Below are 26,933 nucleotides of genomic sequence, written 5' to 3' on the forward strand. Positions count from 1 at the left end.
GCCCTTTAGTACTGCTTGTGGTTGCTCTTGATGTGGGTGATCTGGGTGTGTGGAAGTGGACAGAGTGCAGGCACCAGTGTTCACAGCTCACCCAGGCAGAGCTCAGCTGAGTATGGTTATTGAGGATGGGTAATAATGTTTTAACTTAATTTTTCTTCTTTTCTTTTTCTCTACTTCCTGTGTTTTTATGGGAACAAAGAGTGATTTCCCACAAAGGGATCTAATAGCTGACAAAGACTGACATGCTATACCATTTTAGGGGTATTGTATATATCACCCGAGCAAAACTTGTCAGTAGTTTTAAGCTAGATTCTTTTATTTTTTCCTACCTAACATTTTATTTATTTTTTTAACATTCTTATTGGAGTATGATTGCTTTACGATGGTGTGTTAGTTTCTGCTTTATAACAAAGTAGATCACCTATACATATCTATATATCCCCATATCCCCTCATCCCCTCCCTCTTGCGTCTCCCTCCCACCCTCCCTATCCCACCCCTCTAGGTGGTCACAAAGCACCGAGCTGATCTCCCTGTGCTATGTGGCTGCTTCCCACTAGCTATCTATTTTACATTTGGTAGTGTATATATGTCCATGCCACTCTCTCACCTCGTCCCAGTTTACCCTTCCCCCTCCCCATGTCCTTAAGTCCATTCTCTATATCTGCATCTTTACTCCTGTCCTGCCCCTAGGTACTTCAGAATCTTTTTTTTTTTTTTTAGATTCCATATATATATATTAGCATACGGTATTTGTTTTTCTCTTTCTGACTTACTGCACTCTGTATGACAGTCTCTAGGTCCATCCACCTCACTAGAAATAACTCAGTTTCATTTCTTTTTATGGCTGAGTAATATTCCATTGTATATATACACCACATCTTCTTTATCCATTCATCTGTTGATGGACACTCAGGTTGCTTTTGTGTCCTGGCTATTGTAAATAGAGCTGCAATGAACATTGTGGTACATGACTCTTTTTGAATTATGGTTTTCTCAGGGTATATGCCCAGTGGTGGGATTGCTGGGTCATATGGTAGTTCTATTTGTAGCTTTTTAAGGAAACTCCATACTGTTCTCCATAGTGGCTCTATCAATTTACATTCACATCAACAGTGCAAGAGTGTTCCCTTTTCTCCACACCCTCTCCAGCATTTATTGTTTGTAGATTTTTTGATGATGGCCATTCTGACTGGTATGAGGTGATACCTTGTTGTAGTTTTGATTTGCATTTCTCTAATGATTAGTGATGTTGAGCATCCTTTCATGTGTTTGTTGGCAATCTGTATATCTTCTTTGCAGAAATGTCTATTTAGGTCTTCTGCCCATTTTTGGATTGGGTTGTTTGGTTTTTTGATATTGAGCTGCATGAGCTGCTTGTATATTTTGGAGATTAATCCTTTGTCAATTGCTTTGTTTGAAAATATTTTCTCCCATTCTGAGGGTTGTCTTTTTGTCTTGTTTATGGTTTCCTTTGCTTTGCAAAAGCTTTTAAGTTTCATTAGGTCCCATTTGTTTATTTTTGTTTTTATGTCCATTTCTCTAGGAGATAGGTCAAAAAGGATCTTGCTGTGATTTATTTCATAGAGTGTTCTGCCTAGTGTCTGGCCTTACACTTAGGTCTTTAATCCATTTTGAGTTTATTTTTGTGTATGGTGTTAGGGAGTGTTCTAATTTCATTCTTTTACATGTAGCTGTCCAGTTTTCCCAGCACCACTTATTGAAGAGGCTGTCTTTTCTCCACTGTATATTCTTGCCTCCTTTGTCAAAGATAAGGTGACCATATGTGGGTGGGTTTATCTCTGGGCTTTCTATCCTGTTCCATTGACCTATATTTCTGTTTTTGTGTCAGTACCATACTGTCTTGATTACTGTTCAAGCTAGATTCTGAAGACCTAGAAATTCTGTATTCTGTTTCCAAGTTATTTGCTAAATGAGTGACCTTTGAAAGAAATAAGCCTTACATGATTTAGTTTCTCCTAACTGACACATTGCAATAATAATCCTTCTCTGACTCACTTCACAGGGTGTGAAAGCATTAAATAGAGGAAGAGACGTAGAAGTGATATGAAAACCAGAAAAGACCAAAATCTTGATTAAATGTCTCAATTCCTTGATAGCAAAGATTGTTACTATGCCTGGGTCATACTAAACATGTAATAATTACTGAAATGAATAAAAGCATTATCGTTAGTTCTGCAAAAAATTAATAGTAGTTTGTTAATTATACAGAAAAGATGCTTTGATCCCACAGAATAAGAACCAGCAAATAATTAGAACCAGTCAGTAATTAGCCTCTAGCAAGAAGTATTATGAATTGTCCCAAACGTACAAGTTCAAGGAAACTGCAACTTTTGCAACTTTGAAAAATACAAAGAATCCTGGCCTAATGCAATTCTAAGAAGAAAAATTTTGGTTGCATTGGAAAGAGTAAATAGTGAGGAGACAGAATTTTTCTATGAAGCAGATGGATTATTTTTTAGCTCTTAGGAAATATTGTAACCAGCCACCATAAAAGCCTCCAGCTGAGATGTTTAAAGGTGGGCAGTTCCAGCCTTCAACCAGGCAGTCTGGGGGAGTGGTGAGTCGCTGTGCAAAAGAACAGGGAGTCATGTGGTCCAACTGTAAAATAGAAAAATTGCATGTAATTATTTTACGAGCAGAGTGCGACGATGTGAAAGGAAGAACTAATGATGGTGCTCTCAGCTTGTTAGAGGCTTTTCGTTCTGGGGACCTCAAGGTTACAAGAAGTATTGCTCACTGGAATTTTTTTCTTCCTTTTCCCTGAATACAAAATGTTACAATAAACCCTGCACCGAGGGGGTTAATGCTGCAAAGGATGTTTTTAAATAATTTCTGTGACTAAAGCCGGAGATACAAGCCTGGCAATAATTCTCCCTGACTTCAAGCATCCTGTATTGATTGATTAATTATTCCACCAATGAACTAACAGGTATTGACCTTATCTGGTTGAGTAGCATTTAGCCAAAAGTCAGTAATCTAAATCGATCACTTAATGGAACATCAAAGCTCAGCATTCTGACAGGTTTATGTCATTCAGCAAAAATCTGTCTATGTTTTGCTGATACCTTGACCTTTTGTATCAAACAGTCTTTACAGAAAATGAAAAGCAATGAGAAAATTAAATCTTGGAAATAATGCTTTGTTATGTAAAAGGAAGTTCTTCTTGGACTATTACAAATAGCTTCTGCTAAGATTCCATTGAGCGGTTTCTTTGCAAACTGAAAAGAAGTTTTCTGCATGCTTGCAATTCATGATATTCTGCCGAAGCAAGAAATTATCAAAACAATGAATCCTGGACTAATTAACACTGCAGCAGAGCTTCACAGAGATAACACTGAACAAATTGGATTCTCTAGGGAGGGGTCCATATAAGGAGGACTTGGGCCAATGATTCAGAATGGGCAGACCCAGCTGCTGTCTTTGCCCATTCTAAGTTCCAGAATCCTGATTAAATATTCAGACAAATCCACTGATCCAATCCAATAACTATCTAGCTACCTCAAAAACTGGAAGAGTTTTTCACAACAGAAGGCTCAGTTGACAATACCTAAGCCCACCTTTACAGTGATCATTATATACTTTGGTATCAGATTTATGGACAGTGAATAGGAAAAATACACAGTAGATTCTTACTATCTATCTCCTCCTCATTAAGGAACTGGTGATGAAACCCTTAACAAACATGGCTCAGGCAATGGTCTCTAGAGCAGTCCTTCCAGAATACTCTTCTGTGGCTCCAGTACTACTGTTGTCCCATGAGGTCCGGCTGCATAAGGATGCTCACTTCTTACTTGAGAACTCTTATTTTTACGTCTTAATTAGTTCTCACGCACTTGACTCAAGTACAGTTACCGAGGACAAAGCCTTGTCTTCTAGGAAGATTCTGCTACCTTCCATCATGTGAAGACGGTGGTTCTACCCATGCAGCACTGTATCACAGTGCACTATGCTCTCTCTCTGTATCTCTGCTCCTAAAGGCTGCTTTTGGTCTGGAGGATGCAGCTTCTAATACGCTGGAGTGCTAAGTGGTAAGCCTATTCAGTTTAAAGCTCTTTTAGTTTGAAGCAGCTATTTCTGCTTGGAGCCTTACTTAAAATGCTTCTAACAATTGCCAAGCACCATTTCAGTTCATCACATGCAGTGCTCTCCATTTGAAGACAAGCCATGAGCTGTGTCTCCCTTACATTTTGATAAGCTTGTACACTCCATGTCACTCTAAAATCTAGGTCTATGTCTATGACTTGTTTATTAATTAAAACTAAAATTTATCTTTACCAACAATGCTTTCCAATAAATGTTGAGTATTTTCCACAGCTAATCTAATAATCACTGTTTAGAATAAAAATGGTAAACAGATTTCAGCCTGGATTCTACTCCTTCTATGCTTATTAATTATTTCTGTGGCTCTGGGTAAGTCACGTGTCATCAGTTTCCTTACCTGCAAAATACGGGTGTTGGCCTAGGAGAAACTTAAGATCAACTCTATCACTTACATTCTGTTATGCTCTACTGAGTAGTTATCAATCAGTTATTTCAGAATATGTTGATAGGAAAGCTCACACACACAAAAAATAATAACAATATGCTGGAGTAACTTTTCCTCCAAGCTAAAATGAAATCAGAAAAGGCATGAAATAGGAAAAATACATTAACCTTAAATGACCACATGGGGCAATTTGACTGATTAGTAGATAAAGTTCAATGCTTTTGAACTGAAAGTTGGTTTCATTAAGAACCTGACCTAACAGGCACAGCTCATATGGTATCACAGTCACCAAATGAAAAAATGCTGTAAAACATTTAGGATCTCTGAGGAAGGAAGGAGAACTCAGACTCTCATCTGGGCCTTCTGTGCTCTTGTGGTTCATTAACAATAAAGAGAAAATCTTAAATGGATAGTTTTCACATTAGAATTATTTTCCCTTTAACTCTAGAGTGATTAAATTGAATCAAGGCGGCTAGAAAAAAAATGTACATCTTTTATTATGATTCTGTAGAATGCATGATGTACTTTGTCTAAAAATAGTCCTTACTTTTGGTCAGAACATACATATTAATACTGACTGTGACTGACATATTAGTCACTTGTTTAGATTTTGTGCTCATTTTGTATAAACTGTAGAATTTTGTCTCCTTATATATTGTGCTCCATGATATAAACTAGTCAACTGAATTTACATTAATGCTTATTTATCTTCATAATATGCACAGAGACCCTATATACTAAGTAGAAGATACAAGTAGGAGATACATCGTCCTTCTGGAGACATAAAAATAAGATTTACTTTTCCAAAAGCACTAACCTTTGGATTTCATAATTTGAAGAAGGATACACATACCTTCTTGGTAGAAAAAGTTAGCAGAATAAACAGCCATACAATTGGACAGAACTTATTCCAGGCAGCTTGGGAAACAAGTGTATAAAACATTGGTGGGTATAACTAAATTAGGCAAACTAATACCAACTGTTAAATTTCTAGAAGTCCAAGTCATTGAGAGAATGAGGAACCAGGAATCTAGATATATGAAGTCCAGTGATTAAAATACAGACTCTGATTCATATAAGAGGCATTACTCACTCTACTGCAGTTCAGGGTTCCCAAATGTTTTGGCCTCAGGACACTTTTATACTCTTAATAACTATTGAGGACCTCAAAGAGCTTTGGTTCATGTGGGTTCTACCAACTGATATTTAACCACATTAAGAATTAATTTATTTTTAAAAGACAATAACAAACATCTTACATGTAAAACAAATAACAGTTTTAAGAAAAATAGCTACACTTTTCAAAACAAATTAATGGAAAGAATGACATTGTTTTACTTTTTTTTTTTCAAATTTAACATGCGTCTTATATGAAGGTAGCTAGACTCTCACATCTGCACTTACATTTAATCTGTTGCAGTATGTTATTTTGGTTGAAGTAATAAAGAAAATCAGACCTCACACAGATCTGTTGTTGTAAAAATATTTTAATAAATTTTTCATATAATTGTGGATATTCTTTTTGCTACTACAACAAAACTCACTAAGTGGTAGTTTCCTAAAAATCAGTTGCAATGCAGAATCTATAACCATATCAAGGAATTTTTGCATCTTAATTCATTAAAATTCTTTATTCTATCTTTTGTATGCAATTTTTTATTATGTATGGCATTTTGTATGGAATTTTCACCCATAAGTGATTTTTAATAGATTTTATTTTGGGGGAGAGTTTTAGGTTCACAGCAGAATTGAGCAGAAAGTACAGAGAGTCACTATATACCTCCTGCTCCCACACACGCATACCTTCCCCCCACAATCAACATCCTGCACCACAATGGTACAATCGTTAAAATCGATGAACCTACATTGACACGTCATTATCACCCAAAGTCCATTGTTTACATTAGGGTTGTTCTTGGTGTTGTACTTTGTATGGATTTTGACAAATGTATAATGACATGTAGCTATTATTATAGTATCATACAGAATACTTTTACTGTCCTAAAAGTTTTCTGTGCTTCACCCATTTATCCCTACCTCCCTCCAACCCCTGACAAACACTGATCTTTTTACTGTCTCCATAGTTTTATCTTTTCCAGAATGTCATAAGGTTGGAATTACATAGTATGTAGCTTTTTCAGGTTGGCTTCTTTCATTTAGTAATATGCATTTAAGATTCCTTCACGTCTTCTCATGGCTTCATAGGTCATTTCTTTCTAGTGATGAATAATATTCCATCTAGATGTACCACAGGTTATCCATTCAGCTACTGAAGGACATCTTGGTTGCTTTCATATTTTGACAATTGAATAAAGCTTATATAAACATGCATGTGCAGGTTTTTGTGTGGATATAAGTTTTCAACTCCTTTGGGTAAATACTAAAAGGCATGACTGCTGGATCATATGGTAAGAGTATGTTTAGTTTTGTAAAAAATCTGCCAACCTGTCTTCCAAACTGGCTGCACCATCTTGCATTTCCACAGCAATGAATGAGAGTTCACCAGAATTTGGTGCTGTCGGTATTTTGGATTTTCACCATTCTAATAGGTGTGTAGTAGTATCTCATTGTTTTAATTTGCGATTCCCCAATGACATATGATTTTGAGCATCTTTCTATATGCTCAAATTTTATCACTGGCTACATATACTTCCAGTCATTTTTTTTTTTTTGACAGGATCATTTCATTCGCTTTTCAGAAAGTATGTCTCAAATACAAAAATCTGAATAACTATAAGTTTGTCATCCATTCTTTAAAGAAAAAAAATGGTGCTTTGGGGGGAAAAAGGGCAACTCATTAAGCTCCTTTCTATTTTCAAATAACTGCACAAATGTTTTTCTTTGAGACAGCCATCATACTTCCATATCACCACAAATGATACCTTCTTCTCATTTTATCGCCCAGAATATTCAGAAGACATATACTCAGTGGTCAAGATTGAATAAAATTAACTTTTATGCTTCATCATCTGTAAGTTGAATTAGCTTTTTTTTTTAAACTGTGAGTGCATGGCCGTGAAAAATACACAGACTACAGTATAATTTCATGTAAGTGGTTTGATTTTGTGCTAAGGGGCCATCAGTTTTACCCACCCTCAAACTTGCACCATGCCACAGTGAAAGGCAAATAATGACTTAGCATTATTACATAAACAGTTTTGAACTTTGGACTCCTTAGGAGGGTCTTAAGGATCCCCAGGGTTTCATGAACCAGCCTTTAAAATCTGTGACAGCTGTGCAGTTTTACCTGCCAGGTACAGAAGTCTTGAGGAATTGTTGAAACTTGTACACCCCCATTCTAGACAAATGTACACATGCAAAAAGTTTTACACATGATTTTAGGGGTTCATAGACAACCAAGAGGCCACCCCTGGGTAACCAGACAATAGGTAATGAACTCTACTTAAGAGCCATGGGCTTTATTAGTTACCCATGTAGAATTTTCTACCACAAAATTCTGAGAAGCCTTAATGTTTAAGTGTCTACTTTCAAATAAAAATACACCATGTTTCCTACACACAATGTCATAAATAATTAAGAATAGAGTCACTTAAATAATAACAATGATGTTTCTATAACCAAGGTTTAGAAATGTGATTTCTGAGAATCCCTAGCTCTGTCCCTTTAATTTCTTCCCTATTAAGGAAACTAAAATAAATTATCTATAAAGATTGTTTAAATTTTGATGTAGTTGACCTTAAACGAACTGGTTAGATGTTTACTTTCTGATTATTTCAGTTTCATTTTGTTTTTCCCACCATTTGGACCTCTTGCTGCCAATGAACTCAGGAGAGTATCCCCTTTAACAGCCAGCCTCAAGTCAGTTTCAAAGGTATTCACAGAAGAATAGCCATACTGATGCTATACCCCTGGACCAGTGATATAGTAGACCATTACTGGTATCTGCAATTTTTAGAAACTATCAGTTTGGCACTATTTTACTCATACAAATAGAAACATACACCTTAATAGAAGCATTTTCTGGGAAAAGAGCAAGTATCTTTTTAGTACCTCATTGCCTATGAGCTGGGCTTTATGTACAGAAAGTTACTTTACACGGATAATAAACCTAACAAAAAACAGTTACTTCAGGCAGCTAATTTATCTTTATAGTTTATAGAGGTGTCTTCTTCACAATGGTACCTTCTGATTTTACTTTCCCCGAGTTCAGCAATCAGTGTATATTACTGCCGGTTTCCACAGAAATGAGACAACTAACGGTTTTTAAATCTTCATTCGTGGACTAGTTTTACAAACAATGTAGAGTTTAGAATGACTTCTTACTAAAGACATCATGATTGAGACAGATGCCAAAAATTTTCACCCTTCGAATGATGTTTAAAGTATTTTTGTGTAGTTTTTGCTAACAATAGACCCACATATTTAAACACAATGATCTATAGATCCAACACTAAGGGGATTAAGTGACCCTCCCCTAAAGGGATTTTGAATGAATTGTATAATATGGAAGCAGCTGTTGAGCAGTCGTGAAATTTGAGTTGTTAGTACACATTGGCTACAATTTGTCAGGAGCTTATTGTTCTTATCAATATTAAGGAATATCCAGATTTTCCTTAAAAAATTTTTTTTTGACATTTAGAAAAACTTTCTACACCCCTCCAAAAATTGCGAAAAAAATGCGAATCAGGTTAAGTTAATATTGTAAATTACTCGGCTTTAAAATGCATTCATGTTCTTAAGTAGTGATGCCAATTGTTGGTCCTTGATAAGTAATTGCTTATTATGCTGTCTTTGAACTTTCTGTATTTGTAATATAAATTTAATGTGTGTACCTTTTATAGTAGTCATTTTCTTTATGCATGCTACTGTGGATAATGCATTTCTAATCCATTTATAGTACTTATCAATTAATTTAGTAATTAAAATACAATTACTAAAAGCAACACAAATCAGAGTTCCTTCAATTAGTGTGGCTCATTAAAGCTGGGATCTTTTTCCAGCTCTGTAACTTCCCTCAAACCACTTGCCGGGTTCTAATTTTGTTTTGTGAGCATCGTGGAGATTACAGCTATAATGTGAGGCTTCCTATCATCTCTCCCATTAATAAGATACAAAGCACTAAACTTCATCTCAAACTGTCCAAGGGACTATGGGATAAAGTATTATCTGGTCTTAAAGAGCACTAGAAAGGTGAAACAGTACTGGGTTTCTGAGTCTTTGAACTCCATATCCATTTTGACTTGAGTTACCAATCAAGCTTCATATTCCTCCTTTTTTCTTAAGCACACTGTGTCACCTTTCCCATTTCTGAACCAAATCTGCTGGGGGCCCTCTAATATGGCGGCTCCTCACACTTCGTTGCAGGATATAACTTACAGTCATCATCAAGGGTGCTTTATCTGTGACACTAAAGTTAATCCAAACCTCACTTACCCTCAGAGCAGATTATGCCTCCATTTGCAGGTTTGGTCTCAAGCAGAGTGTTTGCATGACTGTTATGTGCCTCGGTGGGGTACTTGTCCCACATTTGTTGATGTCAGAAGTCTGCCATGGCTGGAGCTCACTTTTATCTAGCATTTCAAAGGCAAGTTAAAGAAACCCAGCAGGGCCCAGCTGAAATATGTTCTCTCAATATGCCCAAGCTGCAGGCATAAAACACAATAGCAAAATATACAATGGAACAAAGTAAAAGGCCTTTATAACAGATCTTTGTCATGCCACAGTGTGTACTTTATAACATCAGCTACTGTTTTTCTCAATTGACATCATATAGGTCTTAGTTAATGAAAAGAGACACGGAGCATATTGCATCAAATAGATGCTGGACAGGAAACAGAAAATGGATCATGAATCCAGGCCCCCTAGCTAAAGCAGTCAAACCTCTGAATAGCGAAAGGACTAATGTGTTTTAGCTGTTCTCCCTTCCAGCCATAAACTCAAGAGCAACATTGAAAGTATTTTTTTTCTAGGTTGCTCACCAACCCCCTAGCCACCACACCTCACCGTGAAAGCCAGTCAGCAAGGATGAAAAACATTTCCTTTTAAATGAATCATGGCAATCCAATAAAGATGCAACACGCAGATTATGTTCAAATCAATGACAGAACCATAGCCAGTATCAGCAGGCCTCAAGGAACAAAAATTGCTCACAGTCAGGGGGTGTCTGTCCAATAATGAGCTGTGGGGTTAAACACAGAGCCCATGCTATGCTCTGGGCACAATCCCTTGAGCTTCTACTGTTCTGGCTTCTTTAAGCAACACTGGACTGCTGTAGTATTGTCCTCTTTTGTACCTCCCCAGATGGGTCGTGATGGCTTAGCTTAGCTTTCCAAAGAGGGCCTTCAGTGACACAGTTACATCCGGGAAACAGGCAAACAACTGTAATGCTAATATCTAGAAATAAATGTTCATGTAAATAGGGGACAGGATGGATTTAAGAGAGTCAATTACTATGCATGATTATTCAAGAATCCTGAAAAATAAATACAAAGAAGATTCTTAAGTGTTCAGTGAGCTTGCCAGCAACTGCCTGTCAACTGTTTTTTGATTGCTGGAGATATTTTTCTATTTGAAAAGCAAAGGGAATAAACACATATTGCTATGTGTCTACCACACTTTCATTTTTTAAAAGTATTTAATAGCATCAACCAATCTGCAGACCTCTCTAATCTCCTTATACCTCTCTTCCCTGATACTCGCTATTGTTCTTTTCATGTAACACTGGAAGTTCATTTTCACATTGGCACAAGGAAAGCATGATGACACTCAGTTCAATAGGCTAAGGTATGAATGAAAAGATAAAAAGATAATCAAGGATCAAACAGTAAAAACACAGAATATATTTCAGAGACCCAAGTTTTCACTCCAGAGTAACATCAATGAGGTATAAGACTTCAGACAGGCCACTCACTCTCCCAGAGCTTTAGTTTCTTCATCAGCCACATCTTTTCAGCTCTAAATTTTCATTTGCAGATCTAAGAGTGTGCTTCCAATTAAGAGAAAAGAAACTCAGAGTCTTTCACATTTAATCAAAAGAAAGTTTATGGCCTTCAGTCTCTTTCAAGAGCATTTCATGTACTACATAGAGATTTGACAACAGTTGATCTACCATAGGCAATTTTTCTTCTTTCATGTTAAAGAAACTATTAATATGAGTTAATCCATTACCTGCTAATAGCCTCCTCTAGGATTAGCCCAAAGGTCTAAAATAATAACTAATAATCATCTGCTCATTAAAAAACTATCTCCTTCGAGGACGCTTCTACTTCCTCTAAATTCAATAGCCCATTGTATTTCACATTCATATTCCCAGGGTTTACTGATCTCTGAGATCAGTCAGAGCATATGGCACAGTTATCCTCTCTGGGAGGAGAGAATCAATTTATTCCAAACAGAAAGAACTTATCAGATCTAGACAGATTTCTAAAACACCTGTAAGATAATTTGGAATCACAGCAGTAATAAAATAACAAACAAATTTCCCTCTCCTGAAAATGATAAATTACTGTATTTCATTGAGCAGACTTCTCTTTATCTGATTTGTTTTAAAAATGATAAATATGTCTCCATAAATCTGAAGGCAACCCAGGAGTCACCATCTACCTAATTGAATCAGAGCTTATATGATTCAAAGAGATAAGAACACATTAAACAAATGAGGATATTTCACATTGCAAAGGTGGATATAAAATTCACCTTTGAAGAATACAAGGTGAAACATAAACACTCAAAACAGATGAAATATGAGAACTGAAGGATAATTAGTGGGAGCTGCCTCCATTTATGAATGGAGGCAGCTTGAAATCTCAATTTTACTTTTGCAAATATTCTGACCAGTTTTATTATGATTTCCTTATACGTTTACTCATTGATTACCCAGTTCCTTGCAGTTTATAATGAAATCTTTTGTCAGTAAATTTTCCTTTCTGTTCATGACCTTAGTGTTTCCATTATCAATGATTAAGTGTTCTGTGGTTTTGATTTTCATCTTTTCAGGAAAAAAATCCTCTTTCCGATACACATTTCTTTTGCAATTCTTGTTGTCAGCATTTAGCTTGCTTCCTGTCTCATTTTGCTCTCCTCTTGGGCTCTGCCTTCTCCCACCTTCTGGCTACCCTTAATTGAGACCTCTGCTTCATTTCCTCTTAATTCTTTGTCATTACTTTTGATTTTCTACTTTCTCTTCAATTCTTCTCAAAGTAAGGCTCTCACTCCTTCTCTGACTACTTCTGGGCAAATGTTTGGCTTTGGAACTCTGCTTCAGGGTCATTATTTCGGCCACACAGCAGGAGGATATCTGAAAACTCATGGTGACTTAAAGGAGAAGAGCTTGGTCTCCCTAGACAAGTAAAGAATGAGTTTTCCATTGATTTTTATGAACTACGACACTAATACCATTTAGAATCAGGAATCCTTGACACAGTCTCTCAAGATAGAAAAATAAAATCTGTCTTTGACATGAGAGTGGTAGGTAATTCATTTCATAACTGGAGACCTTTCAAAACACAAAAAAATTCTTTCTTTTCAGATGGCTTAAGTGAATACTAGATGAAATCAGTGAATCCTTTCCAGTTTATAAACATATGCATATATCTCTTTATTTTACTGTAAGTAAGAGAAAGACAAGAAAAAATAATGGGGTGAAGGAGTGCACGTCTGGACAAACTAAGGCATATGGGATACTGGAAAGGGGAGTTAGCCAGAGAAGGCTTTTGAGATCACAATACTCCCCAGATCAAAATCTCCAAGGGCTTCCTATCATATCTGAAATAAAATACAAACATCTTGTTATCATCTACAAGACCCTACCTTATCGGTCCTTGACAATATCTCCAGCCTTACACTTTATCACTCTCTCCACCCCCTAACCCAAACCCTGCCCCCAAATGATCCACTGGAGCTTCATATGCATTCTCTCAGTTTCTGGAGCAAAACAAGCTCATTTCCACCTCAGTATGGTAGCACTTCTTGTTCCTCTTTCTGGAATACTCTACCTCCAAATCTACTCAAGGGTCACTCTCTCACTCCTGCTGGTATATGACCTCCCCAGAGACATCTTCCCCAATTCTTCTGTTAAAAAAAGATCACTTTTCCTTACCGTTTTGCCCTAGACTCTTTTATGCTATATATTTTTTTCTAAAACACGATGGAAAATAGTGCCTAGCACAAAATAATAAAAAAGTATTTGTTAAATAAATGAATGGAACTATTAAGTTTAAGAGTAAAATGAAATAATGTATGAAGAGTACTTAGTACAGTGCCTGGCACATAATAAATGTTCAAAAATTATCTTCTACTATTATAACTTATTATTTCTACCGTTTCCCACCAGATTACCAAGTTCCTCAGAGCAATGACCATATTTTTTTTTCCCCTTACGACTCTATTCTCAGGACCTAGGACAGTTCCCGGCTCATAAGAAGTGACCACTGAATCTTTTTCTTTGAATGGATGGAAGAAAGAATATTATATGCTGGGCAACACATTCTAACATAGTTACTAATCAAACCAATAGTAATTCTCCCAACTCAATAACCTAAAGTATTAAATTAAGCAAACATTTAAATTTCCTTTGTTCAATTATATTTATTGAGAACCTACTATACACAAAACTTGATGCTAAATGCAGCAGAAGAAGCAAAGATAAACAACAATATATATGGAATCTAAAAAAAAAAATGGTTCTGATGAACCAAGGGGCAGGACAGGAATAAAGATGCAGATGTAGAGAATGCACTTGAGGACACGGGGAGGGGTAAGCTGGGACGAAGTGAGAGAGTGGCATGGACATATATATACTACCAGATGTAAAACAGATAGCTAGTGGGGGGCAGCTGCATGGTGCAGGGAGATCAGCTCAGTGCTTTGTGACCACCTAGAGGGGTGGGATAGGGAGGGTGGGAGGGAGACGCAGGAGGGCTATATGTATATGTATACGTATAGCTGATTCACTTTGTTATACAGCAGAAGCTAACACAACATTGTAAAGCAATTATACTCCAATAAAGATGTTAAAAAAAAAATAGATGCAGCCCCCACGAAGCTAAAGATAAGACTAAGAACAACTTACTTGATGTGGAAATGAGGGAGTTCAGTTAGACAATGATGTCACAACTTTAAATTTGTATATCTTGGAAAATTATGTATCAATAATTGAATGGAGAAAGAAAAATGAAGCAAGTGAATATTGAGTTATAATGTAAATAAGGGAGAAATGATTCACAGTCCATAGATCACATTTAATCTCATGGTTTTTTTTTTAATCTCAGGGTTTAATGGAGACATAGCTACAGTTTTAACAATTTCTTGATGAGTTACTACCACACAGCAAGGAAAATATACTCATGGCATTTTCTCTAAACTATTGTCTCCAAGAGGGTAACACTTTCGTGAAAATCCTCTAAATAATTAAGTTTAAATACAAATTTCCAGGTCATAAAAAACTGAGAGATAAAATATTTTCACTAAAAAAGTCTAAAGCTACAATTCACAATGTAAGAGACACAAATATATGAAAAATAATGATGATTTTTAGGGCACCAGGAATGAAATCTTCATACAGATATTATAACCTACTTAAAGACAGAGAGAAGAATTTTAAAACATTTTGTATGTTTTATTTTTAAAAGGTTGCCACATCAGTTTATAGCACAATAATGAATCCTAGTTCTCAAAATGTATGTGCTGAACTCCTGATTTTGAAGCAAGCTACAGCTGCAAAATTATATCAGAAACATGCACAAATTTTCCCTTTAACTACAATAAAAACACATAATTTTTGTCTTATACTCATCAATCTTTTCTAAATGTGCAAAAGCTTGAGGAAGCCTTTTCACAATAATGATCAACTCTTAAACACAAGAATCATTTTCTCATAAAATCAAGATAAATTAACTTTTTAAACTGCCTTTCTAAAATATGCCTCCCAGCTGATTACTACAATAGTTTCTTTTCAACTAGTTCTCTTTGAATTATCATATTAAATTATGTTCACTTGATAAATATGATGTAACTTTTAAATGTATTCACTGAACCTAAATTGAAAAGCTTCTTTAATTAGCTTAGAATTGGTATCTTTCTGTAGACGAGCAGCTAACTTGCAGCACTCCACTCTCTATAGTTCTAATTTAGTAAGGATTTAAAGTCATTAATATAAAACAGCTCTTTTTACAAAAAAAAAAAAAGAATTGCATACTTCTGCTTCTACAGAGTTCACTTACTTTATGGATGACTCTTACATCTGATATTATGCTCCTGTAACCAGTTCCACCAAAAATGTATTAGATAAACTAAAAAGAGAGAAAACATCTTATTCTAGTGTGATTAAGTATGTTTATTCTCATGTGATCTAGTATGTTTCACGCTAACTTTAAAGTATACAAAAGTCTTACTCCTTTGTCATGCTGATCGTGATAGTGAAAGAAGCAGAGTGCAGGTTACGGGGCTGCTCAGATGCGCAAGGGCTGCCGCGTACTGCTAGTTTCATTCTCACAGAGTATACCACTAGTTAAAGTACTTGAACTGGAATAAATCATTTCTCTTTTCATTATCTGAACTTCACCAAGACTTCACTGCACTAAAATAAAGAGGAAGATATCTTAATGGGAATAATTCATTTTTATATGTAAATTCAACTTTTTTATTGAAGTATAGTTGATTTACAATGTTGTGTTCATTTCTGCTGTACAGCAAAGCGATTCAGTTATACATATATATATATATACATATATATATACATATATATATATATACATATATATATATACATATATATATATATATATATACATTCTTTTCATATTCTTGTTCACTACGTTTTATCACAGGATATTGAATATAGTTCCCTGGGCTATACAGTAGGACCTTGTCGTTTATCCATTCTATATATAATAGTTTGCATCTGATTCACTTTTTTAAAAAAGAAACAAAACTCCTGCAGACTCACTTAAGGAACCAACACTTATATTAATAAAAATTAAAGATTTACAAATATGCCAGCTGGTGAAAATAATTGGCATGTTCCAAACGAGAGAAACACCTTCTAAACTGATACGACTGATATGTGCAAATACAGGCTAGTCCCTCATGGTGGACCATGTCATTAACCTGCAATTCCTCTTTGACAATGGTCCTTCTGGCCTCATAAATGACATAGAACAGAAAGAACTTGAGTATAAATACTGTACATATTAGCATATATTTTATGACTCATTTGAAGATTTATATTGTCAGAATACTAAAACACTTCATTTAATGTTATGTATTAATAAGATTACTGTATGATCTTATTACTTCTCAAAAAACTTTTTTTACTTGAATGTCACAAAAAATTAAAGAAAATGAATTTACAATGATTCAAATCCCAGAATTCTATCTATGGAAAATATTTCAATAATGAAGTGTAACCAATAGGTTAAGTAAGTATGACACGGACCTGTGATCAAAATGCATCTCTAATTCTCTCTCCAAGCATCACTTTAAACATTTCTACTCTTCCTCTGCCCCTGTATGAAAACTTTTGAAGGTCTGTGAATCTTCCACTCACTCTCAGGTAACAGACAATTCTACAGCCGCAATGGACTGCCAGCAGCCTCAAGGCAAAATTTAGGTTTTTCACTTCTCTGCAATAATGAAAAATCTAATCTCAGTTTAAACCTTCTCTTCTGCTGAGGTCTGAAACCTGAAGTGGGAATAGAATGCTTGCTTGTCTTCTCTCATCTCCCTGCTCGCTGTCTCCCCCTGCCTCTAACTGCTCTTGCATTCTCCCTAGAATGAACAGTAGGAAAGATAAGGATAGAACAGGTCTTGCTGAGTTTGACAAGTTCTTCCCTTCTGGTTCTGAAGATGTTACAGCTGAGTACATTTCATGGGGTGCTCTTGAGTCTCCTTGGAGATTCCTCTCTGCATTTCCTTGGACTAAGATAGACGTTTTCTCAGATCCTGGGCATCCAGGAAATCCAGCCTCTTTCCGCTGAGACTTTCTTGCTTTTTGCAGACTTTATGGAAGAGAATCCAAGTTGATCCCTTTCTGGCTACCTCTGCAGTGTGGTCCACATCTGCATGGGAAATACTCACGCATCGTTTGACACAACAAACTCTTGGACTGTTCTCAACACTACATCACTGACTGTCCTGGCTCTTCCAACAAAGCAGCTAAGTCAACCCTGCCCTTGCTTTTGGGTTTTTCAAGAAGATAGCATCCTCTCTGCCTCCCAATGCTCCCCAGGAGGCCTCTGAAAGCCCTTCTCACTGCACTGGGAGTTAGTGTAACTCCACCCTACCCTTTCCCAAAGATGGGTCAGGAGCCTCACAGTAGCACAACTACTCTCACCAAAAAATCTACTTGTCAGTCTCCCTTTCAATCCTCTGTTTGAGCCTCTTTTTAAATTTTTCTGATCTTGTAAAGAGTTTAAGAGTGATGGAACAGTCTCTCTCCTTTCCTGTTGTAAACTCTGCATATTTGGGCCAGCAGGGGTGGGGAGGAGACCTTGTCTCACAATACTTTGGTTTCTTGACATCTGTCACACTGTCACCTCAAATGAAACTGAAGCTAGTCCATATTGTGAGTTACGGTAATAGCTTACTTACTCCATATATGGGCAAATGGAAAAAAATAAGCAAGAAAATAATGAACTCTGATATCTGTATATAAATTGTTTTTACTCCTGAGCTTTTGTGCTATCTTAGCTTTTTAACATGAAATAAGTCTCCATGGTATTAACACCTCTGTACAGTCCATATAACATTGAATCAATTTTTCAGCTCTTTCCTTAGTGATTTGCATTAGAAGGGAAAGGATATCAAGCTTTCTGACATCTAAGCTTTGGGGCTGCCACTGAGGTTATTTTCAATTATGTATCAAGTAACAGCAACAATGCTGTGTTGCCAATTAAATGGCTTTGATTCCCCATTTAGTGTGAATTCAAAGCTCAAATACAGATATAACCAGGCATGATAGAGCTGAAATCCAACAGGGGTCCTGCGAATCATGGGATTTAGTTTAAATAGCTATGTTTTGAACTCTCCCTTCATTCTATTCAGCAATTAGTGACCATTAAAACCAAGAATCAAAATGTGCTAATACCAGGGAGTACAGGAAAATAAATGGAGACGTCACCAACATTTATTACAGCCTGGAATTATTTACTTATTTGATTAATTGTTTATTTCCTGTCTAGATCACCAAAATGTATATGCAAAGAGGGCAGATACCTTGTCTTTCTTATTCATCATGTATTTCCAAGTAATTAGAAGAATAATGTCTAGCACAGAGTAGGCATGTGGTAAATATTTCATTTGATTGAAATGGGTTGAATAATGAATAAATTAATGAAAAATAATTTTTTGAGTGAATACTGCAGTTAATTCTAGAATGGAGATTTAATTTTTTATGTTTTCCAGTTAATGACCAACTCTAAATCATCTAGACACTGATTTCTTTTTTTACTATAACCATAGAACTTTAATTTTTAATTCATTCCCAGAGCTTAAAAAAAATAGATTTTACTGTGAACAAAAGAGGAAAGAGAAATGAAAGGTGATTAAAACAAATACTTCTTTCACAATTAGCTGGAAAACAACAGCTAGAGAATAATAATGTCAGAGGTCAGGCACGGTAGCTGTATTAGTTTCCTAGGGCTACTGTAACAAGTACTACAAACCATCTGGCTTAAAACAACAGATTCTTATTGTCTCACACTTCTGGAGACTAGAAATCCAAAATCGAGGCATTGGCAGGGTTTGTGCCCTCTGGAGGCTCTGAATCTGTTCCATGCCTCTCTCCTAGGTTCTGTTGTGTAAGTAGCTCCTGGTGTTACTTGGCTTGAAGCTACTTAACTCTAATCTCTGCCTCCATCTTCATGTGTCTTTCTTTTCTCTGTGTCTCAAATTTTCTTTCCTTTCTCTTTTTTTTTTTTTTTTTTGCGGTATGCTGGCCTCTCACCGCTGTGGCCTCTCCCGTTGCGGAGCACAGGCTCTGGACGCGCAGGCCCAGCGTCCATGGCCCACAGGCCCAGGCACTCCGCGGCATGCGGGATCCTCCCGGACCGGGGCACGAACCCATGTCCCCTGCATCGGCAGGCAGACTCTCAACCACTGCGCCACCAGGGAAGCCCCCTTTCTCTTATAAGGACATCAATCATTGGATTTGGAGCCCACTCTAAATCCAGGATCATCTTATTCAAGATCCTTAGTTTAATAACATCTGCAAAAACCTTATTTCCAAATAAGGTCATAATCATAGTTACCGGGATTTAAGAAGAACATCTCTCTTGGGAAGACACAATTCAATCCTCTACAGTAACTTTCAGGTATTGGCCAATGGAAGCCAATACTAATCCTCTTCAGAACTATAAATCCAGTTAAGTTCACCTTTTTTCCCAGTCTTGGTCTCTGAACCAAGTACTCTGATTTCTCCACATATAGGTTCAGGTGCGTTCCAAATCCCTGACTAATCGAGGCATGATTTGGTCCTTCCTGTGAGACCGAATCCTGCCTGTGAATGCCTGACACACTGGGACAATGACCACTTGCCTTTCCAGCCGCCAAGTGTCAATTCCTGTCCTCTGGGTGCCATAACACTTCCTTTAGCATCCTGCCTAAATCATGACAGAGGTACGCTGAGCTTTGCTCACCTGTAGATTTTTTCCCTGCTCACCATCCCAGCCTGTGGTTCAACACAGAGGACACATTTCCTATGAGGTATGCAAACCCCACCTGCCCTGTGTTGTCAGGAAAAACCATGATGTCTTGTATATTCAACTGCCTTTAAAGCAACACACTGCCCTGATGTTTCTTCTTCATTGAGCTAAGAAGCTGCCTGAAATTCAACATTAAAGTGTTTGAGCCTCAAATGTGTTCTTAGAGAATATGTCTGCCAGAAGAGAGAGAAGAGTGCCGTGAGGAATCAGGGATAACACAAACCTGGGAACTAACTAGTGGACTCTAGAGGAGGATCTGCCTTTCTTAAGTGTTTTCCTACACCTGACCCGCCTTCAGTCCAGCCATTATCACTAGTAATTTTTAATGCCTTTTCCCTCAGTTATCTCAATGTGATGGTGAGCATGGAAGAGGAAGAATGGCAGTTTCCCCAAAGTTCAGTTAGTATTATTTTACTTCATGTATAATATTGCAGGCCCTATAGAAATTTTAGGATGAAAAATTGATCTAGCACATGTTCTTTGAGGTTTGTGGAAAAAGAGCCTAACAGATGTGAAATTCAGCTGGATGTGGATAGGCACCATGTTCTTCTGGTTAACACGCTGACCGGGGCAGGGGAGACTGGTCACTCTGTTCCGAGTAAGACACTAAACAGTTTTGTGAGTTCAGACTATTGGAAACTTAGCTTCCTCCATCAGTATAAACCAGCACAGAGATTAGATTCCTCTGAACTCTAAAAGGTATAGTTATAATTGTTAGACAGGATTCAACACAACAGAAAGATTCATCACAAAAAGAAAAGAGAATTGAAGTAGAGATTTGCTGACTCTACACAGTAGCAGTCATTAGTTACACTTCCCTATATGTTGACACTTGATGCTGGAATGGCCATTCTGTCACCAAATTGAAACTAGAACCTTGTATTCATTAAAGTGAGAGCTGAGATCTCAAATGCTGGTAGTCTGTCAGATCTTAAAAATTAATAATTTCACATCAAATTCCAGCTGTTCTTGAAAAATTAGTAAGTCCCCATTACTGAGCATGCAGTTTCATGAGGCATTAAACCACTGAAGCTGAATGCAACTGCCCGCATTAGACAGAGCACAGGATTTCTAGTTTGCCACAGTCCTCACCACTCCCTCTTGTTTCCCTGAGGCTGTAGCTGAAAATCAATTGCTATGCCTGTGCTATTTTTCCCACACTAGGCCTGTTTCAGGCAGTTACAATACAAACCTGGCCCCTAGAAATTTGCAAATTTGAAATTTGCAGCTGTGGTGTAACATCCCCAGAGTCCCCCTAAATGAAGGTATGTCCGTATTGGTGGTCAAGCATTTTCTGTGGAAGGATGGATCCTTTAGAACCTAGACTTCTAGAAGGAGGATAGACCTTGATTGTAAGCCTCTGCCCACAGCTCTAGATACTGAATTGTGGACTTCCATTCAGCAAGCACTTGGCCCATGTATGGAGCACTTCCTAGGTGCCAGGAACTGTGCGAATCCAGAATTTCTGTGTCAAAAAATTCCATCCATGAAGACTTTGATAATGCTCTGGAAACAACAATATGGGGCTAGGTAACAACAGGAATTTAGGCTTACCTTCCTCATACAGCTTCCTCTTCAACCTGAGCCTCTCCCCATCTTTTGCTCAAGACTGCCACAAGAGTAGAGGGCCTCTAGAGCACTTTGGAAATACACTTTGTTGCATATACTTACTTTTGTCTCAACTTAAGATTGGATCTCTTCTTCTGTGTTGTAGACGACGAAGCCCACGTCCTTTGGGCAGACTGTGTAACAACAGGTCACTTAGGCTTTTGCAGACTTTGAAAGATCAGGCAGGATTGATTGGTTTGCAATGCAATACCTCAAGCTGACCAAGGATAAAGTTTCACCTATGAAACAAATATCAAATCAATTTTTAGATGTTCCTTAGCTAAATCTTGCTTATAGCAGGCTTTTCATATTCTTTCAGCTCCCTCAGTTGCTTTTGAGATTTTTCCATACCAGGGTAGGAGAGAAGTAAAAACAATTCCAAAATCATGACTCAGAATGAAGCCCAGTTCTGCCCCCACATGAGGGGAGAAAGAAGGGAGGGGGCAATGAAGATGCAACATGCTGGGATAACTGGATACAATATAATCAGTTTTTTAAGAATTTACCAAGTTATTATCCAAGGAATGATGTTCCCCTTCCCTTGTGTGAACATTCCCCTTCCCTTGTGGGATGTTTCCCTTCCCTTGTGTGTCTACCATTAGTAGACACTTAAAATGGTGTACATATTGTATAAGTTATGAAGTTTTTGAGGTGAGAGCAATAGTTAGAACCACAAGACCTTGTTTGCACAGACAAATTATATGATGAAGTAAGACAGTTGTCTAAATGTACCATTTTAATGATTTGTATAGCTTGTTCAACTGATGGAGAGAATATTAGCTTCATAACCTGATAGAAGCATAGGTCAAAAAACTGAGAGTTTTAAAACAGCTGAAATGATCTCTGGCTTCATCAATATTCCTTTAACCTTTGCTGGGAAAGCTATATGATTCATCACAATCTAGAGAGTTTCCATTAGAATCAGCCTTTACCTTGAGACCTCAGACTCCTGGAATGTATCTGACTTTCTCTCCTATTTATTCTAAATAAACTTTGCTGATGAGAGAGATTATTAAGAGGACCTCTATTTGCTATTGTAATCAAAATTTCATCTTGGTCTACAAATTCCTAACTCAGCTATCAATTGTTCACAGTAGGCTTCTATTGGTCAAGCTATCATTGTGCTAATCTTAATTACCCCATGTGTCAAACTCCAAATACAAAATATATGTTCAGCCTGGGTCTTATTTAAAAAAAAAAAACAAACAAGCAGTAAACAAATATCAAACTCTAAATCAATGGTGCATGTGCAGAGGTGCTTACGGATGAAGTCTGAAACCTACTTTTAAGAACATCAAAAAAGATAATAAGATGGTCTGATGGATGGCTAGAGGAATGATGGACATATGTGTGATAAAGCAAATATAGCAAAAGATGAACTGCAGAATCTAGGTAGTGAGGATATGCAATGCACAATTCTTTCAACTCTTCTGTATGTTAAAAAATTATCATAATAAAATGTGAAAGGAAAAATTCACTTGAGGTATGATATTAGAATACTGAATAATTGGATAATATGGGCACTGACCAACCAGAACAAATGTTGGCAGGAACAGGCCAGTTATCTGCATTGAATCACCCCTATTATTTGTGCTGAAATCTAGGAATTCTGGGGAATACAAGAGATATAATTTTAAGATACTAGGCCCTGATCTCTGAGAACTGACACTTTTATGGGGGATAAAGGTGTAGACAGTAGCACAGTCACAAATAAAATTCACACAACATGAGTGCATTAGTCAGGGTTCTCCAGAGAAACAGAACCAATAGGATATATACAGATATATTTATGAGAGAAGATTTTTTTTACAGGAATTGGCTCACGTGGTTATGGAGACCAGGAAGTCCTACAATCTGTCGTCTGCAAGCTGGAGAGCCAGGAAAGCTAGTGGTGTAATTCAGTCTGAGTTCAAAGGCCTGAGAATTGAGAAGCTGATGGTGTTACGTCTGGTATGAGTCCAAAAGCCAAGAATCAGGAGCACTGATGTCCAAGAGCAGGGAAAGATGGATGCCCCAGTTCAAGCAAAGAGAGCAAATTCACCCTTCCTCCACATGTTTGCTCTAATCAGGCCCTCAGCCAACTGGATGATGCCCACCTGCACTGGTGAGGGTGGATCTTCCTTACTCAGTCTATAGATTCCATTGCTAATCTCTTCCTGAGACATCCTCACAGACTCACCCAGAAATATTTTATCCACTATCTGGGCATCTCGTAAACCAGTCCGGTTGACACATCCATCATCATGAGAAAAGGAAATTCTTTTGTTTTTAATTAATTTGTCTTTCCTCCTGAGCCCCTAAAATCGGTAGCAGGATAGAAACAATTTTCATCAGGTTTTTAACTTTATTGTCATCTGATTATCTTAATGCTTCCTTTATGATGGTAAAGCTCTTTCTTAGAAAAATAATAAGTTTTGTCCTAGACTTCTTGGTCTTCTGTCCATCTCTCTGGCTCCTCTACAAAATTATGTTTGAATGTATGTGCCAGTGGAAGGGAGGTGTGTGTCTCCCACCACCTCACAGTGGAGAGAATGAGCCAGTCTCTCTCCGGGCACTGCATCTCTGGCCCTCTGGTCTCCAAGGCAATGCTGTTATTTTAGTGCTGCCTGCTTTATTTGCATTTACAACTGAATCCAACAACTATGACAGCTTAGAAAATCTGCTCTACTTAGGGCTCCAAAGAGCTCCCTGTGCCAGTGGACCCCACACTGGCTTTCAGCTTCCCCTCAAACCCTGCGGTGGAGCCTGCAGTGACTACGTGGATTCACCCATGCACAGTGGAACCAACTGCTGCCCAGGAAGGTTCAACTTCAAGGCCTCCTGTCGCCTAAGCAAGTGACACTGCCAAGTTGCCTTTACCAAGAGATGATGCCCTGGCACCCAGGTAGGTAGAACATCCTGTGCAGAGACCTCCTTCGGGAGGCCCACCCTTTTCCAGCACGTGTCCCCTTCTGCCATCTGCAGCCTCTGAGGATCTGAAAGAGCGAGGAGACCAGGTATTGGAGCCACATGCTTTATTACCTCCCTCAAGCTTTTTTTTTCTCCTAGCAATGAGGGTGTATTAGTTTCCTATCACTGCTGTAACAAATTACCACAAACATAGTGGCTTTAAACAACATCCATTAATCATTTCATAGTTCTATAGATCAGAAGTCTGGGCACAGTGTGGCTTAGTGAAGACTTCCACTTAGAGTGGACTAAATACAGGTATCATCATACTGTGTTCTGTTCTGGAGGCTCTAGGGAAAAACCACCTTCCAAGCTCTTTCAGGTCATCGGTTAAATGCAGTTCCTGCTGTTGTAGGACTGAGGTCCTGGCTGGCTGTCAGCAGGGATGGTCCTTTGCTTCCACACGCTGCCTGCATTCCTTCTCATGGGTTCCACGTGACTTCCCTCCAGCAACAGCAGAGGGAGAGTTGCTCTCACACTTCAGATCTCTCCCCTTCTGCTGCATCTCTCTGCCTTCCTCTTCTGCTTCTAGCCAGGGAAAAGTTCTCTGCTTTTACAGGCTCGTGTGATGAAACTGAACCACCTGATAATCCTGGATAATCTCCCGATTTAAGATCTATAACATATTCACATTTCCAGGGATTAGTGGTTGGACATCTTTGGCAGGGAGAGGGTATTCTGACTACTATGGTGAGGGGTTATTAATGATTTCCTCTTCCTGGATGAACCTCTGTTAGGTAAAACACTTTGATCTAATTACCTAGCCTATTATTGATATATTATATGAAAACCAAAAAAAGATATTGGTACAACAGTTTTGACCTATTGCACATATAAGAAAAATGAGGCTCACAGAATTTAACTGTCTTGCTCTCACAATCTGAATATTCAGTGTCTGCCTGTGATGAGTCACATAAACAATATTCAGACCATTGTTTTTCCACATTCTCCCTCTTTTGGTATGTGGAGTCATTTTTTCAGTTCTGATGACATCCTGAAGACAGCCCCTAGGAACTAATGATGTCTCTTTTTAACACCATGGTACAAGATCAATCCAGTTAAGCAATATGGGCCTCTGGCAGGCACTGGCTTCTTAGGTTCCCACTTTACCTATGGTGCTGAAGTACTTGGGGACCTGGAAGATCTCTATCTATGATGAACATAAACATCAAAAAGTAAAGAGAAGAAAAAGAAGTCGTTTTAGCCAAGGCAGGAAAGTTTGTCACAAATCCAACTGTTTTCTTCCTGAGCTTCCTCTTATTTTAATAGAGAGGCATGCTATCCACAAGAGGCTGAATTCTAGAGCGTGAGTCCTGGTTTACATAATTTATCTCCTAACCTATTTTATAATTTTAGAGGAGTCAGGCAATATATAGAAAAATGTGACCAATTTAGACAATATGGCAAAACATGCCATTTGGTCTCATTTATCATAATAGGAATTTAAAAGGATACTCACGAGCCACTTAGAACCCATGAGTTAGCGAAGCAGAACAAGTGGCTTTGAATAAGACCTACCCTTAAATCATTTAGTGCCTTGCTGCACCATAAAAAGCAAATACTGAAAAAAAGAAAAACCTCTGAGAGTCATAACAATCAACTTCTCAGCAAAACAATTTCACCCCTGCTTAAAGGGCTTACAACGTCCAGAGGACCACCTTTATTCTAAGTTCCAATCCCTCTGCGATAGAAGGTGCATTTCTCCCCTGGCTCTATGACAGGGGAATGGAACCTGCTTGGCCACCTTCATCCTCCAGTGTAACAGTCTCCAGCTAGTGTGTTAACTAACTCTGGGCACTCTGTCCAGCAGAAGAAAGAAGATATCCACAGTCAATTTTGAGGCAAGAACACTGAACACAGAGTAAGAGCAAAAGGAGAGGGTCAGGTTTGTGCAGTGGGCGGGTCTGCACATTCGGACGCGTTCAAGCCCGATCTAGCCTTCTGCCCATGGGCTTCAAGCCCCTTTCATGGAAGAATACAGTGGAAAGGGAGTCACATCCCCCAACACGCCCCTCACAGTAGACAATGGAACTACAGACTGGGATCTCTTAATGGTTTATGAATCATTGTTCTTCTGTGAACAAAGGAGACTGAGACCTATAGTGAAGAGACTGTTTTGAACACCAAACGCAGCCGGCAGAACCTCTCCTAAGAGGCAGAGACTCTACTAATGGAATCTCTCAAAACCACTAAAGACACTGCCAGCAT

At 37.8% G+C, this 26,933-nt stretch overlaps 1 long non-coding RNA gene across 2 annotated transcripts in view; it reads right to left on the reverse strand.

Annotated features, from left to right (window-relative positions):
* The window catches only part of LOC132516808 (uncharacterized), a 196,967-nt gene that overhangs the window by 32,438 nt on the left and 137,596 nt on the right, over positions 1-26,933 (reverse strand). Inside the window, exons 3-4 of one of the 2 annotated variants that reach the window (XR_009539471.1) lie at positions 21,840-22,015; positions 2,544-2,621 (exon numbers count right to left, since the gene is read on the reverse strand). This is a non-coding gene — a long non-coding RNA (uncharacterized LOC132516808). Of the gene's footprint in view, positions 1-2,543; positions 2,622-21,839; positions 22,016-26,933 lie in introns of those variants that run through there. The other variant, XR_009539469.1, reaches the window with a different exon arrangement.

This window comes from Lagenorhynchus albirostris, chromosome 3 (genome assembly GCF_949774975.1).
Source record: "Lagenorhynchus albirostris chromosome 3, mLagAlb1.1, whole genome shotgun sequence".
Taxonomy (NCBI): domain Eukaryota; kingdom Metazoa; phylum Chordata; class Mammalia; order Artiodactyla; family Delphinidae; genus Lagenorhynchus; species Lagenorhynchus albirostris.